Genomic DNA, 5,884 nt, shown 5'->3' on the forward strand with positions numbered 1-5,884 from the left:
GAGATACTCTGAATGATCGGCTATGAAAAGCCAACTGACATTTACTCTGTGGTTGACTGACTTGCTGCACCTCGACAATGCTGGTGATTATTATTATTTGACCCTGCTGTATCCATGGAACATTGAAACAGATCTTGGCATTGTTCTTCTGTGTATTAATCTCCACCGGACAGCCGAAGCGGACTGGCCACCCACTCATAGCTGGTTCTCTCTTAGGGTTTCTTCCTAAGTTCGGCCTGTTCTAGGAAGTTTTTTCTTAGCCCGTGCTTTCTAGTACCTGCAGTTGCTTGCTTTGTTTGGGGTTTTTAGGTAGGTTTGTGTACAGCACTTTGAGAATATGATAGCTCAAGAAGGGGTTTTATAAATAATTTCATTTGATTTTTGATTTGGTGGTGGTTTAGTGTGTAGTTGTAGGTAGTGTAGTGTGTGTAGGTGTGTGGTAGGTCAGAGTAGGTACTGTAGTGTAGTAGTGCTAGAGTTAGAGTAGTGTTAAAGTTCAGAAGTAGTGTAAAGTAGAGTAGGTGATAAAGTCGAAGTAGTGATATGATGACATCTGTTGGTCGTGACCAGTCTTCATATCTTGACCCAAGAAGTAATCAAGTAGCTCAACGTCATCTGGCTCTCAAGTGCTTGTTCAGCGTTGACTCATAGGAGGGGGGAAACGTTACCAGTTATCGAATAAGAAGAGAGAGTAGAGAGACAGAGAGAGGAAGCGAGACGAGAGAGAGAGAGAGAGACCGAGAGAGGAGAGAAGAGAGATAGAGAGACGAGGAGAGGAGAGAAGACGAGGAGAGAGGAGAGAGGAGAGATAGTAGGCTTCACTATTCGGAGAGAGAATAACCGCACTCAGCTAGGCGGAGAGAGAAGAAGAGAGAGAGAGAGAGAGAGAGAGAGAGAAGAGAGAGCAGAGAGAGAGAGAGAGAGAGAGAGAGAGAGAGAGAGGGAGAGAGGACAGGCGAGAGAGAGCGAGATTGTTCTAGAAGACAGACGAAGCAAGAGAAGAGAGAGAGAGAGAGAGAGAGAGACAGTCAGAGAGGAGAGAGAGAGAGAGAGAGAGAGAGACCGAGAGATTGAGAGAGAGAGAGAGAGAGAAGAGAGAGAGTAAGAGAGAGAGAGATTAGGATTATCACTTTCAATGGTTCGAATTCTGCCAGAGGCACGTAGGTGATGGCAGTGAAAGTTTGATCTTCCCAACACCTCGGTTTATTCAACTTTAAATATAGGATCAGAAAAATGGGTATAAGTGAGACCTAAATGCCACCAGGGAGTGAATGAGGCAGAGGAAAGATTGGCCCGTGCGAGGAGAGAGATCCCACTGGTATGAGACAGTTAAAACAACTGGAAGAAAAATTGAAAGGTATTGTCATCAAAACTGACTATCTGGAAAATAAATCAAGACAAATAACACTTCAATACACAAAGTGAAAGAAGGGGTGCGGAAAAAAAACGACATGGGCAAATTTGTTGGGAAGAACTGTTTGCGGGATAAACTCGTACTACAACGAGTTCAACTGCAGATAATCCGTGCGCACCACCCACACAAGTAAACATCTGTCATTCTGCCCATGAGCAAGGCAGTTAACCCACTGTTCCCCGTGCGCCGATGATGTTGAATGTCGATTAGGCAGACCCACGCACCAGCCTGCCAGCAGGCACAGATTCGTGAGGCGTGCATGACGCTTTAGCTGGTCTCTGAACGCGTTTATCTTGAACGCCTATTTTCAGCATCAACGGAGTGAGGGTGTATCTTTAATGTCGGGGGCAGGCATCAGGTGACTGTCTAGAGGTGGGTAGGGTTAGCAGCTACTTCCATCATGATAGGGCAAAGTGATATTTTTCAATGTTTTCAACGCTTTAGTTTTGTACAAATACATTTCCATCTCTGCGAAAGAGAGACTCTCTCTCTATGGCATGTTCTCACAGACACATTCACACACACTTTCCTTCCATACTTCCACCTCCTCAGGACTCATTCCAAACACATGGACACCTCCATCTTTATCATTTCTATAGCGTTCTTATGTGGAGATGGTATAACCTTCCAGAAGGTTATATCCTAAGGAGAATACCTAGGATAGGTAAAGTAATCCTTCTAACCCCCCCCCCCCCCCCCCCCTTAAAAGAGTTAGATGCACTATTGTAAAGTGGTTGTTCCACTGGATATCATAAGGTGAATGCACCAACTTGTAAGTCGCTCTGGATAAGAGCGTCTGCTAAATGACTTAAATGTAAATGTAAATGTAGAAGGACAACCATCTCTGCAGCACTCCACCAATCAGGCCTTTATGGTAGAGTGGCCAGACGGAAGCCACTCCTCAGTAAAAGGCACATGACAGTCTGCTTGGCGTTTGCCAAAAGGCACCTAAAGTACTCTCAGACCATGAAAAACAAGATCCTCTGGTCTAATGAAACCAATATTGAACTTTGGCCTGAATGCCAAGTGTCAAGTTTGGAGGAAACCTGACACCATCCCTATGGTGAAGCATGGTGGTGGCAGCATTATGCTGTGGGGATGTTTTTCAGGTGCAAGAACTGGTAGACAAGTCAGGATTGAGGGAAGGATGAACAGAGAGATCCTTGATGAAAACCTGCTCCAGAGCGCTCAGGACCTCAGACTGGGGCAAAGGTTCAACTTGCAACAGGACAACGACTCTAAGCACACAGCCAAGACAACGCAGGAGTGGCTTCGGGACAAGTCTCTGAATGTCCTTGAGTGGCCCAGCCAGAGCCCAGACTTGAACCCGATCAAACATCGCTGGAGAGACCTGAAAATAGCTGTGCAGCGAAGCTCCCCATCCAACCTGACAGAGCTTGAGAGGATCTGCAGAGAAGAATGGGAGAAACTCCCCAAATACAGGTGTGCCAAGCTTGTAGCCTCATACCCAAGAAGACTCGAGGCTATAATCGCTGCCACAGGTGCTTCAACAAAGTACTGAGGTCTGAATACTTATGTAAATGTAATATCTTATTATTCTAAAAACCTGTTTTTGCTTTTATGGGGTATTGTGTTTAGATTGACGAAGGGGGAAAAAAACAATTTAATCAATTGTGAATAAGGCTGTAACATAACAAAATGTGCAAAAAGTCAAGGGGTCTGAATACTAACAAGGTAAATGCCAAGAATGTGCTGCGGACCCAGAATTATTCAAGAAGAAACAAAATCTGAGAATATTATAGCGGTAACTAACTGGGAAGACAAGCTGCACAGAGCAATAACCCAAGAGGACTGGGAGGATACATATAGAAACACGTCCAAGACAACTCTCTACTCTGGAGAGATACTTTAAGTAAATTCAGTCACCATTGTTCATAACTCCTGTAATACAACCAAAGTAGAGTGGTGACATCACACCAAGTTGCTGGGTAACAGTGGGGAGAGCGGGGCTAACCACACCCACATACTATAGTCCTGCCCAGTCCTAAATCATTTACGGACTGAAGTATACAAAGTATTGGATGAAATGCTTGAATGCTCACTCTCTCTAAATCCAGAACACATACTCCTAGGGAGAACCTCCCGCCACGCATTGGTCCTCCAATCTGAATTCTGAGAACAGCCATTAAACAAATAACTAGAAACTGGCTTATACAGCTGGCACCACAGATAAGCAATTGGAAAGAAATAATTAATTAAATCTTTAGTATGGAAATGATAAATCATAGAATAAGAAACCAAATTAATATTTGAGATACTGTACATCCTGAAAAAAAACGGACGTTATATTAAATATGTATAGGCCATACCAGGAGATAAAATGTACACGTATGAAACAGATGGGTGTGGGTGGACACGTGTTGCTGCTTTCCGTGTGGTGTTGTGTGTGTTGGTGTGTGTGTGTGTGGTGTGTGTGTGTGTGTGTGTGTGTGTGTGTGTGTGTGTGTGTGTGTGTGTGTGTGTGTGATTTATAAGATTAACAAAGCAATACATGAACATAGCATAATGTCAGTGTAAACAAAAGGTCGCAGACAGAGAGGGCTGCCGTGCTTCTAGCTCTTAGAAACTTTGCAGTATTTAAAAAAAAATTTTATGTATTATTTCTTACATTATTAGCCCAGAAATGTTTTGGCTTATTACATACAGCCAGCAAGAATTATTGGATATCAGAGCGGGGAGTTTAAGTCATGAAGGGCCACATTGAGATTAGCAATACAAAGTGCAAATCTGGAAGCCACACACACACACACACACACACACACACACACACACACACACACACACACACACACACCACACACACACACACACACAACACACACACACACACAACACACACACAACACACACACACCACACACACACACACCACACAACCACACACACACACACACACAACTTGACTGTCCACTTACTGAACTATCAAGGGTCTCGCATTTTGCTCTGCAACACTTCTCTCTTCAGTTCCAAAATAAAGACTGTAACATCCTGAGAACACATCGCTCCTTGAATCTGTCAACTCCTTTCTATTTCCAGACTTTACTGATTAATGCCACTCAAAACACAGTTAACAACAACTGTCAAACCCCAAGCATTTATCCTTCATCAATCCTGACTGTCTGTTGTAATTCATCTTCTCACAAGTAGATGTTCAATATGTGGCTGAGCTCGACTATCTCCCCGCTCGGCCCATCTCTACTATTCTCTATCTCCATGCTCGACGCATCTCCATCTATCTCTATCTCCCGCTCGGCATCTCCATCTCCATCTATCTCTCATTCTGCCTGCTGCGGCCCATCTCCATCTTTCTCTATTCGCCGCTCGGCCCATCTCACTATTCCTATTCCCTGCTCCCCAATCTCATCTATTCTCTATCTCCCCGCTCGGCCCATCTCTATCTATTCTCTATTTATCTCCACTGCTCGGCCATCTCCATTCTATCTCTATATCCCCCGCTCGGCCCATCTCCATCCATATCTCTATCTCCCTGCTCCGCCCACTCTATCTCTATTCTCCTATCTCCTCCGCTCGGGCCCATCTCTATCATTTTCATCATCTCCGGGCTGCTCGCCTCTCATTTCTATCTGCCTATTCTCTATTCTTCTTGCTCGCCATCTCGCTTCCATCCCGGTGGCCTCCTATCATTCTCTATCTTCCTGTCGGCATCCTACTCTTCTCCCCTCGCCATCTCTCTTCTGTTTCCCCTCAGCCCATCTATCTATTCTCTATCTCCTGCTCGCCCATCTCTATCTATTCTCATCTCCCCTCGGCCATCTCTATCTATTCTCTATTTCCGCTCGGCCCATCTCCATCTATTTCTCTATCTCCTCTCTCGGCCCTTCCACTACTCATACCTCTCGGCCATCTTATATCCATTGCTGGGGCCATTCTTTCTTATTACTCCCTGCCATATCTTACTCCCGCGACCATCTCTTCTCATTCTGCCTCCATTATCTATTCTCTATCTCCCTGCTCGGCATCTTTATGCTTCTACCTCTGGCCACTATCTATTCTCTATCTCCCTGCTCGGGTCCATCTTCTCATCGCTGCTGCCCCATTATACTATTCTATCTCCCTGCTCGCCCATCTCTACTATTCTGCATTCCCGCTCGGCCATCTCTTCTATTCTCTATCGTCCCTGCTCGGCCATCTTATAAGTCTGTTAGGGTCTGGGGAACAATAGTAGTGGTACTCACTGTGATGTGTCTCTTTGCTTGCCACCTGGCGGTGATGTAGGACATGACTCTGATAGGGCCGGTACGCTCCATTCAAAATCTTCTCCGTGTCTGAACATGGTCTCTGCGACTGCACACACCACAATGGAGCTGTTCTACTAGGAACAGTTTACTGACTGTCTATACTGGAGCTGTTCTACAGGAACTGTTCTACTGGAGCTGTTCTACCTGAGCTGTTTTAACTGTTCTACTGGAGCTGCTTCTACTGGAGGCT

The sequence above is a fragment of the Salvelinus sp. IW2-2015 genome, unplaced genomic scaffold, assembly GCF_002910315.2.
Source record: "Salvelinus sp. IW2-2015 unplaced genomic scaffold, ASM291031v2 Un_scaffold2699, whole genome shotgun sequence".
In the NCBI taxonomy this organism is placed as follows: domain Eukaryota; kingdom Metazoa; phylum Chordata; class Actinopteri; order Salmoniformes; family Salmonidae; genus Salvelinus; species Salvelinus sp. IW2-2015.